Source organism: Capra hircus, chromosome 5, assembly GCF_001704415.2.
Source record: "Capra hircus breed San Clemente chromosome 5, ASM170441v1, whole genome shotgun sequence".
In the NCBI taxonomy this organism is placed as follows: domain Eukaryota; kingdom Metazoa; phylum Chordata; class Mammalia; order Artiodactyla; family Bovidae; genus Capra; species Capra hircus.
The window spans coordinates 97,950,250-97,962,683 of record NC_030812.1 but is presented as its reverse complement, the minus strand read 5'-3'; positions in this window follow the sequence as shown (position 1 = coordinate 97,962,683).

Genomic DNA, 12,434 nt, shown 5'->3' with positions numbered 1-12,434 from the left:
TAATATTCTAGAAATCTTATCCTTGCGCATAAATTTCAAGTTTATAAAATATAATTCTTTGGTCTATACTATTTAAAAACCCAAATACTTTTAAAATACATCATTTTCAACCAGAAAAAAAGGAGAGAGGTAATCCGCTCTGTATGGACTAACAGACCTTAATATACACACACTGTTTACAATGTTTAGTAAAACAATTACACTCTTAAAGAAGCCATCCCTTGGTGGAATAAGATTTTCAATATTTGCAAGATTCGTAAAGTCACTTTTAGTCATTAACTTGCAATTCGTTTCAAAATTCTCACTGGCATATTTAATTGTAATACCAAAGTTTACATTTGATAACTCATAATACCAAATTTTACATTTGTACATGTGAATGTGATCCATTAATTCAGGGGTATTAATATAATTTCTAGTATTAATAAAAAGGTAACTGAATTTTTATACAATCCATATTAATATAATTCCTATGCCTTAGACTTGCCTTTACATGTGTATGAATGGACAGGTTGTGTTTACTTTTAAGTATGAAAGCAAAGTCTTACCCTTTTCTAGAGTATCTGTGAATATCTTAAGACTAGTCTCACTTTCTTTACTAATGTCTTCTTCACTTTATTCCCCTGAAAATGTCCTCATTTCACCCACTTTGTAGTATTTCCTTTGTTAAGATACATTAATATGTTTACAAGGAAAAAGCCATTGTTTCAGCCACATAAAGAACAGCACCTCCACCCATGTTGACCTCACAGGCTGAGTGCCATCTCCCCTGGAAGCCACAGTGTCCACCACAGCCTCGGCTGAGCTAGAGCTTCCTGCGCAGCTACAGGTGTGAGCAGAGTCGCCAGCTGCACACTTCACCCACTCACACGCAGTCATCTTTCTGTGTTCTGTTACCAGTTTTTATGTGCATTTAATTCTATTGGTCATATCTCACTTGTACTTGCTTCCTGAGTGTAGGAGTTACACCACCTTTCATTTCAATTTTTTATAGCATCATAGAGCCAACCAATATCTTTTTTTGGTGTGGTGTTACTTGATAGAGCATATAGAAAATAGTGTATCTTTGAAATTGTCCTGTCTTATCTGAAATATACTTAATCATCTTCCATTTGTTTAATATTAAGTATTACACACACACACACACACACACACAAAATTTCCACACATACTACATTTTTGTCAGGGCTATTTTATATACTCTTAACGTGCCCCAGGTACCCCTTACCCTTCTTTCTACCCTGTCTTGTAATGTTTTTTTTTCTATCCCTTGATAACATCTGTAAGCAATTTTTATACAGAAATTACAGTCCTGTCAATCTGCTATGCATTTTATTGATAAAGAGTAATTATACTGTGGAAAAGGCATTTTATAATAGTAAGATTGGAGAAACACCTTTAACCAAGAGAAAGAGAACATTTAGATCGTTAAGTTGATTCTCAAAGCAAAAATATAATGATATCTGGATGACCCAAGGCCTTTCTTGACTTCTTTATTTAAATATCCAATTCTTTGACACTACAAAATACCCCTCACTGCTTTATTTTGCTTATTAGCATTTATGATCACTTATTATACAGAATTTACTTCTTCACTGTCTTTGTCATTTTTCCATTTTAATGTCAGTCCATGTGGACAGTGACTTTTCTTTGTTTTGTCCATTTATGTAGCCTCAGACCCTCGAAGAGTGATGGACATAAAGGAGACGCTCAATAAATATTTGTTGCTGTGCTGTGCTAAGTTGCTTCAGTCATGTCCGACTCTTCGCAACCCCACAGACTGTTGTAAATCAATGAATAAAACCTATAATCTTCAGGCTTAGCTATATCTTAAATTTGGTTAAGACTGCAAGAAAGAGTACACTAAGTGCCGTCTGTTTGGACATTTGCACCTGTGTAGTATCTCTAGTACAGCTCCTATTAATACTTCATTAAAATGGCTGTAGAGAAATTAGGAAAATGTAGAGAAATAGTTCCTAATACAAGGCTTCCCTGATGGTTCAGTGGTAAAGAATCCACTTGACAATGCAGGAGATGTGGGTTTGATCCTTAGGTTGGGAAGATCCCCAGGAAAAGGAAATGGTGATCAACTCCTGTGCTCTTGCTTGGAAAATCTCATGGATAGAGGAGCCTGGTAAGCTACAGTCTATGGGGCCATAGAGAGTTGGGCATGACTTAGCAGCTAAACAACAGTTACTAACACCCACAGCCAATGCTGCCTTCTTCCATCTGGGTTACCCTGATAGCTGAGTTGGTACAGAATCTGCCTGCAATACAGGAGACTCCAGTTCGATTCCTGAGTGGGGTAGATGCCCTGGAAAAGGGGCAAGCTACCCACTCCAGTATTCTTGGGCTTCCCTTATGGCTCAGCTGATAAAGGATCCACCTGCAATGCTGGAGACCTGGGTTCAATCCCTGGGTTGGGAAGATCCCCTGGAAAAGGGAAAGGCTACCTGCTCCAATATTCTGACCTAGAGAATTCCATGGACTGTATAGTTCACAGGATTGCAAAGAGTCAGACGTGACTGAGCGACTTAAACTTATTCCCATCTGCCAAACAGTCAGCTCCTAGAGCGAGACTGTCACATAAGAGGAACATGTCATGCATTCACTGCCAGCATCAGAGCTGTGGTCAGAGAATTTGCCCAGGAAGAGTGACAGGCCATAATGCAGAATTCCAAATTCCTCCTCCCAGGAATGGAAGACTGTGGGAGATAGTGTATAAACAGCCCTCAAAGATGTTCACATCCTCATTTCTGAACCTGTGAATATGTTACCTTGTATGTCATGTCCCTGGTGACTCAGATGGTAAAGAATCTGCCTGCAATGGGGAGATCCAGGTTTGATCCCTGGGTCAGAAAGATACTCTGGAGAAGGGAATGGCTATGTATTCCAATATATTTGCTGGGAAAATCTTTGGACAGAGGAGCCTGGCGGGCTACAGTCCATGAGGTCACAAGAGTCAGACACAAATGAGTGACTAACTTATGTTATATTCCCAGTGAGGTATTTAACTGTTTAAACCTATTTCATGTGCAGGCTGTATATTGTCACTCTGCTAATTTAACTTATATGTAGAATACATCATGAGAAATGCTGGGCTGGAAGAAGCACAAGCTGGAATCAAGATTGCTGGGAGAAATATCAATAACCTCGCATATGCAGATGACACCACCCTCATGGCAGAAAGTGGAGAGGAACTAAAAAGCCTCTTGATGAAAGTGAAAGAGGAGAGTGAAAAAGTTGGCTTAAAGCTCAACATTCAGAAAACTAAGATGATGGCATCTGGTCCCATCATTTCATGGGAAATAGATGGGGAAACAGTGTCAGACTTTATTTTGGGGGGCTCCAAAATCACTGCAGATGGTGACTGCAGCCAGGAAATTAAAAGACGCTTACTCCTTGGAAGGAAAGTTATGACCAACCTAGACAGCATATTAAAAAGCAGACACATTACTTTGTCAACAAAGGTCTGTCTAGTTAAGGCTACGGTTTTTCCAGTGATCTTGTATGGATGTGAGAGTTGGACTATAAAGAAAGCTGATCACCAAAGAATTGATGCTTTTGAACTGCGGTGTTGGAAAAGACTCTTGAGAGTCCCTTGGGCTGCAAGGAGATCCAACCAGTCCATCGTAAAGGGGATCAGTCCTGGGTGTTCATTGGAAGGACTGATGTTGAAGTTGAAACTCCAGTACTTTGACCACCTGATGCAAAGAGCTGACTCATTGGAAAAGACTCTGATGCTGGGAAAGATTGAGGGCAGGAGGAGATGGGGATGACGGAGGATGAGATGGTTGGATGGCATCACAGACTCGATGGACAGGGGTTTGGGTGGACTCCGGGAGTTGGTGATGGACAGGGAGGCCTGGTGGGCTGCAGTTCATGGGGTCGCAGAGTCAGACATGACTGAGTGACTAAACTGAACTGAATTATAAACAAAGTTTTGCTTCTTTATTTTTTTATTTAAATAACCTTCTTGCAGATTGTTCCATGTCAGCATATGAAGAGCTATCTCACTTTTTGTAAACAATTGCAAGTATTCCAATAAAATTTAACTGCTTACTTGATAAAATATTCTCAGAGAAATGTTAACCTGTCTCATTGGGATTATATTTTTTTCTTTTCCCTTTTATTCTTTCTGATTTTTGCTTTATGCATCTTCATTTCTTTGCTGTTAAGGTAGCTAATGGTTTATGATGTCTATCTCCTTTGTGAATTGTACCTTTTATTATTAAAAATATTTACCTTTGTTTCATTTAAAATAAATAACTTTTTAAAACTTTAACTGCTTATTTCAATGGATATTCAGTTTTGTCCCAGAATTTGGTAATTATAGAAAAATTCTCCAATAAATAGTATGATATACTGTATCATTTGCCATAGAGCATATCTATAATATAAATCTCCTGCAGTGCTATTTCTGTGTCAAAAATATGTAAATTAAGTTCTGATAGATATTTAGTGTTTAATAGAACTTGTGCACTTACTATCCCCAAATAGCATCATTCAAAAGTACCTGCTTCCCTACATCTTTACCAACAAAGTGTTTTATGAATCTGTTTGATTTTGCCAATAAAGCCTTTACCAATGGAAAGAGTTGTCTTGAGTCATTTAAATTTACAGTTTCCTATTATTTGTGACACCATGTATCTCTTTTTGGTATTTCTTTTATTTAAACTATCTGTTCATGTCATTGTGGGTTAATAACATGAACATAATTTTGAGCAGAAAATAAGATACAAAATAGTTTATTCTATAAAATTCTATAAATTTATACAGTACCTCTAATCTCTGCTGTTATAAATTAGGGCAGAATTTATTTTAGAGAGGATTATACCTAGGATTATACCTAGAAGTTATAATAATGGGAATGAACAATAGTTACCATGGTGAGAAGTCATTCTTAGAGACAATGTCCAAGAGGCATTTCTCAAGTGCTTGTAATATTGTTTAACACATTTATTGACCAGGGGATTTTTGCAGACACTATGGCAACCCACTCCAGTACTCTTGCCTGAAGAATTCCATGGATAGAGGAGCCTGGTGGGCTGCCATCTATGGGGTAGCACAGAGTCGGACACGACTGAAGCGACTTAGCAGCAGCAGCAGCAGCAATGCTTGTGGATGGTGATTTGTTACATCAGTGAATATTGAAACATCTTCAGTCACTAAAGTTTCAGTAACAAAAGATATAGCAATATGTTTCTGGTCAAAACCTTGTTAATTATCTGGTCCTAGTTACTTGGGTGTTGTATTTGTTTCCTAGGGCTTCTGTAACAAAGTATCACAACTTGAGCTTCCTAAAAGAACAGAATATTTTTTTTCCACAGCTCTATAAAGATAGTTCAAAATAAAGGTGTCAGCAGGTCTTACATATGAGCATATTCGATTAGGCTTCTCTCTAAAGAGAGAAGTGGCTTTAACTTGATCATATCCACCAAGACCTATTTCAAATAAGTTCATATTCTCAGGTCCTGGGGCATTAGGACCTTAACACATACATACACATGTTAGGATCTCAACATATAAATATGCAATAAGTATATTTATTTTGTGAAAATTAAACAAGCTCTACATTAATAGTCTGTGCAGCTTTCTGCGTGTTTTATTTACACTATGAATTTGTTTAATATAATAGATGATTCTATTTACGTTAGGAAAAAATTTAAATACCTAGGAGTATCTGGAGTAAATACAAGAATATATTCACTATTTCTATGTAGAAAATTATGAAGTTTACTGAAAATTATTAAAGAAGATGTAAATTACTAGTGATATCTCTTGCCAATTTATTGAAATATTTACTTACATTATAAATATGCAAATTCTGCCCAAAGTAATCTAAACACTTAGTGTAACTAAAACAAACACTCTATCATCATTTATTCTAGACCTTAATCGATTATTTCTAAAAATTTATAGTAGGGCAAAGAGCCTAGAATAGATATATTATTCCTAAAAATGAAGAATGGTAAGAGAGAATTCGGCATGGTAAATACAAAGCTACATATTACAAAAGCAACCTTAATTTAGATACTTGATAATGAAATAAGTCAGACAGAGACAAATAAATACTACATGATATCACATACATATGGAATTTAATGAAATAAGTCAGACAAAGACGAATAAATATTACATGATATCACATACATATGGAATCTGAAAAATCAAATTCAGAGAACAGAGAGAGAAGTGATTGTCACCAGCAACTGGGAGTGGACTGTGGAAATACTATTCAAAGGACATAAATTTCCAGTTATAAGATTAACAGGTTCTTGGGATCTAATGTACAGTATGATGAATAAGATAATAATATTGCAGTATATACATGGAAGTTGCTAATAAACTAGATCTTGAAAGTTTTTATCACAAAAAAGAAATGTGTGTCTGTGACAGGACAGACGTGCTAGGTGATGCACCGATGATAATAGAAAAGAGTCAGATCAACATGCTTGACTTACTCAGTGTTGCATGTTGATTGCATCTCAGTAAAACTGTGGAATAAAGTCTTTGTGTCCATCAAAGAGATACTACTTAAAAAGTGGGGAAAAGTGACAACATGGAAAAATGTTTGCTGCAAATGTAACCAACAATATGGGGACAGACCTACCTATCAGTGTCCCCTAGTAGTCATCCTATGCTGTCCACAGAGTCACCCCTGGAACATATGGCTCCGCTGACCAGAAGAGTCTGCTGCTGGCCCCACAGGATGTCTCTGACATAAGACCACCTCTCCAAGAGTAAGACACATGACCAAGCTACCTAATACAGGGAAGTAATCAGAGAATTACAGACAATTGTAGAGACAAAATGTCCTAAATGAAAGAGCAAGGTAAAATCAGAGAAAAAGAAGGAAAGTGGATATGATCAATCTATCCAACAGAGTTCAGGAAAATGATTATAGAGACACTCAGTGATCTCAGGAGAAGAAAGGATGAGCACAGTATTTTTAAAAAAGAGTTAGAAAATAACAGAATAAACACACAAAGCTGTAGAATTCAAGGAATCAACAACAAATTAGATGCCACAGATGAACAGTTCAGTTGTCTGGAAGAGAGAGTAGAGAAAAGCACTTAAGTTGAACAGAAAAGGAAAAAAGGAGAAAAGACTTTTAAAAATCGAGGACAGTTTAAGACACACATTATGCAATGTCAAGTGCATGAACAATTGCATCATACAGATCCCCAGTAAGAGATGGAGCACAAAACTCACATGAAGGAATAGGAGCAGAAAACTTCCCTAACCCGAGAAACAAATATCCCTGTCTGGGAGGACAGATGGTACAAAAACATATGAACCTGAAGGGGTCCTCAAAGAAACACATTATAAGATAGTGGCAAAAATTAAAAACAAAAAGAATATTATTAATAAAATCATCAAGGGAAAAGCAACTGGTATTGTACAAAGGAGAGGCTTCCCTGGTAGCTCAGTTGGTAAAGAACCTGCCCGCATACAGGAGACCTGGGTTCGGTCCCTGGGTTGGGAAGATCCCCTGGAGAAGGGAAAGGCTACCCACTCCAGTATTCTTGGTCTGGAGAATCCCCATGGACAGAGGAGCCTGGCAAGCTATGGTCCATGGGATCGCAAAGAGTTAGGCAAGACTGAGTGACAGCACAGCAAAGTACAATGTACAAGGGAACTCCCACAAGACTATCATTTGGCTTTTCAACAGAAACTTTGCAGGTCAAAAGATAGGAATGCTAGATGCAAATTGAATAAGGGAAGTTCAGATCAACATGATGGAGTAAAAGAACATAAAGCTCACCTACTCCTTCACAACATGTCAAAAACACATCCACATGTGGAACAATTCTCACTGAAACTTAACTGGAAACTGGCAAAAGGACTCTTGTTTAACCAAGACTGTAAGAAAGATGCACAAATAATCAAGTAGGAAGGGAAGAGAAGTGCTTGGGTCAAGACTGGAGTGGACTCAGAGGAAAAGGGAGATTATACGGATGGAGACCCACTCTTGGGATTGAATGGGTCAAGCCATGGATTGGGTGTCACAGTCTGGAGTCCTATGTGGGGGAGACAAGTACCTGGGACTGATTGTAAGGCTACTAAACCAGATGGAAGGGCTGTGGGAAGCCTGGGCTTTATTCTTAAGGAGTATGCATGAACATAGGCATTCTGGTTTGACTCCAAGACTGGACAGACAAAGGTTTATAAATCTTGCTACTTCTTGTTTTTCCATTAAACCTCACCAATGTGGTTTACCACTGTAAACCTCTTGAACAATCTTAAATGTCTATTTCATGCAAGAACCCTAACTGATATAAGTAGAAGCCCTTTTTAGTTTTATATCCTTAATTTTTACAATTTTTTTAGTTCATAAAGGATGTTTGCTAACTTTCTTACATAAATAATTACTAATATGAGCTCTCATAAAGAGATTACTCACTCCCAAGGAATTTATGGGTGGTAAAGTTTCCTCACTTTGAGTACATTTAAAATTTGGAAGTGTAACTGAAGTATTTATTGTGCATGCATTAAAAAAAAGTTTAAGTAATAACTAATACAATTTTATAAAAGCAGCAACATATTTTATGCTCTTTAATTAATTAGGATTCACTAACAAGACTCTTGGTGAAAGTGAAAGAGGAGAGTGAAAAAGTTGGCTTAAAACTCAACATTCAGAAAACTAGGATCATGGCATCCGGTCCCATCACTTCATGGGAAATAGATGGGGAAACAGTGGAAACAGTGTCAGACTGTATTTTTTTAGGCTTCAAAATCACTGCAGATTGTGACAGCAGCCATGAAATTAAAAGATGCTTGCTCCTTGGAAGGAAAGTTATGACCAACTTAGATAGCATATTCAAAAGCAGAGACATTACTTTGCCAACAAAGGTCCATCTAGTCAAGGCTATGGTTTTTCCTGTGGTCATGTATGGATGTGAGAGCTGGACTGTGAAGAAGGCTGAGCACCGAAGAATTGATGCTTTTGAACTGTGGTGTTGGAGAAGACTCTGTAGAGTCCCTTGGACTGCAAAGAGATCCAACCAGTCCATTCTGAAGGAGATCAACCCTGGGATTTCTTTGGAAGGAATGATGCTAAAGCTGAAACTCCAGTACTTTGGCCACCTCATGCGAATAGTTGACTCATTGGAAAAGACTAATGCTGGGAGGGATTGGGGACAGGAGGAGAAGAGGATGACAGAGGATGAGATGGCTGGATGGCATCACTGACTTGATGGACGTTAATCTGAGTGAACTCTGGGAGTTGGTGATGGACAGGGAGGCCTGGCGTGCTGAGATTCATGGGGTTGCAAAGAGTCGGACTCCATTGAGTGACTGAACTGAACAGAACAACTTGTATTAGCAAAATTGAGCTGCTATACACTAAACTCACACACGTAACTTTTCCCAGATGAACAGTTAGCAGCATAAACATACTTTCCATCAATATATGCACAACCATCTTTCTCCATTTTCAGGAATTCAAGCCTGTAAAAAAAGTAAAGCAATAAAATCTTCAAATGCCAGTTTTATTTTAAGCTTAAAATTAACAAAGCAAACAAAATGAGAAAGAATAAAAGAACAAATTAAACAAATAAAATAAGAACAAACCCCTGAAGATTGACAGTCTTTAAACTAAGTTTAGCAGTTGATACTAAACAGTATCTAATCCTGTTTGTTTAAATAGAATTATAAGCCAAATGACAATTTAAAAGCCAAAGGAAATCAATCCTGAATATTCACTGGAAGAACTGATGCTGAAGCTGACGCTCCAATACTTTGGCCACCTGATGTGAAGAGCTGACCCATTGGAAAAGACCCTGACATGAGGAGAGATTAAGGGCAAGAGGAGAAGAGGGCGATAGAGGATGAGATGGTTGGATGGCAGCCCTGACCCAATGGACATGACTTTGAGCAAACCCAGAGAGTTAGTAAAGGATAGGGAAGACAGTCCATGGAGTCACAGAATCGGAAATGACTTAGTGACTGGACAACAACAAAAGCAAACCACAAATGATAAAAAGTGAAGTGAAGTGAAGTCACTCAGTCGTGCCCGACTTTTTGCGACCCCATGGATAGTAGCCTGCACCAAGCTCCTCCGTCCATGGGATTTTCAAGGCAAGAGTACTGGAGTGGGTTGCCATTTCCTTCTCCAGGGAATATTCCCAACCCAGGGATCAAACCCAGGTCTCTCACATTGTAGACAGACGCTTACAAATGATAAAACTATGATAGAAATGTATAGATTTATAAGCTTGCCTAAAACTATGCCCAAATTTCTCCTAAGAGTCCAGTAAAGTTAATAATGTAAAGGTCTAAAGCTCAGATTATTTAGAAAGAACTGGCACTTTTTCCCCAATTAAATCCCACAGATTGATCCTCAAAAAGCATAATGATTTCCTTTATCTTGGTTGCTCTTTCTGTTCCCTACACACATAATACACACACACAAAGAAAAACCCAGATATAATCTCAGGAAAGTTCAATTATCAAACCACTGTACATACAGGTTTTCAATTACTGTGGTGCCATCTTCCCATAACAAGGATTCACTTGTTTCATTGATTTTGAGACCTATCCATCCTTTTACTTCAAGCATTGATAAAATTTCCTATTTGGAAAAAATCATAAACCATAAATGTGTACATATTATAATTCACTCCTTTCTGACTCAAAGATTATTGATTAAATTTCTCCCAAGGGCTTGCACACATCCACTTAGTATTAATAAGAGTTTTTCTCAAGATATCTCATTTATTAATGTGCTTTTTGCCTAGAATTAAATGTTCAAAAAATGGAGTTTTCCTAATTTCTCCCTAATAAAACTGAGTCAAAGAAACAAAATATCATAGACTTTGGAGAACTTCAGCTTTCCCAAATTATAGCATCAATCACTAATGTTTTCAAATGAAATACAGTTACAGTATAACAGCAACAACAACAAAAACAAACAAATAAACAAAAGCAGAAGTGTTTCCCCTACCAGCTCTCCCTTGATATCAATCTTTAGAAGGTGGGTATCTAGCTCTTCACAGGCAGCATGGCTCTCCATCCAGGTTTTGGTTTTACTCGAAAGATGATAATAACTACTTCCAAATCCAATCCAGTGAGTTGAACAACGGTCACAGGAACATTCTAGAAAGTAAAAATATATTTAATGTGTACTCTGTACAATAAGTCACTACTACTAACACAATTCCCATATCTTCCTGTCTGTTATACAGATGGATATTAGGTAGAAAGCAAAATAAGCGTTTTTTTGGTCACATTTCTGGGCAAGTTTTAAACAACACCATAGCTAACTTCAACAATACATGAACCATGAACTTCCAGATGTTCAAGCTGGTTTTAGAAAAGGCAGAGGAACCAGAGATCAAATTGCCAGCATCCGCTGGATCATGGAAAAAGCAAGAGAGTTCCAGAAAAACATCTATTTCTGCTTTATTGACTACACCAAAGCCTTTGACTCTTGGATCACAATAAAGTGTGGAAAATTCTGAAAGAGATGGGAATACCAGACCACCTGACCTGCCTCTTCAGAAACCTGTATGCAGGTCAGGAAGGAACAGTTAGAACTGGACACGGAAGAACAGACTGGTTCCAAATAGGGAAAGGAGTACATCAAGGCTGTATATTGTCACCCTGCTTATTTAACTTCTATGCAGAGTACATCATGAGAAAAGCTGGGCTGGAGGAAGCACAAGCTGGAATCAAGATTGCCAGGAGAAATACCAATAACCTCAGATATGCAGATGACACCACCCTTATGGCAGAAAGTGAAGAATTAAAGAGCCTGTTGATGTAGTCAAAAAGGAGAGTGAAAAACCTGGCTTAAAACTCAACATTCAGAAAACTAAAATCATGGATCTGGTCCCATCACTTGATAGCAAACAGATGGGGAAAAAGTGAAAACAGTGAGAGACTTTACTTTTGGGGGCTCCAAAATCACTGCAGATGGTGACAGCAGGCATTAAATTAAAAGACGCTTGCTCCTTAGAAGAAAAGTTATGACCAACCTAGACAGCATATTAAAAAGCAGAGACATTACTTTGCCAACAAAGGTCTGTCTAGTCAAAGCTATGGTTTTTCCAGTAGTCTTGTATGGATGTGAGAGCTGGACTATAAAGAAAGCTGAGCACCGAAGAATTGATGCTTTTGAACTATGGTGTTGGAGAAGACTCTAGAGAGTCCCTTGGCCTGCAAGAAGATCCAACCAGTCCATCTTCAGGGAAATCAGTCCTGAATATTCATTGGAAGGACTGATGTTGATGCTGAAACTCCAATGCTTTGGCCACCTTATTAGAATAACTGACTCATCTGAAAATACCCAGATGCTGGGAAAGATTGAAGGCAAGAGGAGAAGGGGATGACAGAGGATGAGATGGTTGGATGGCATCACCAACTCAGTGGACATGAGTTTAAGTGAACTCCAGGAGTTGGTGATGGACAGGGAAGCCTGGTGTGCTGAT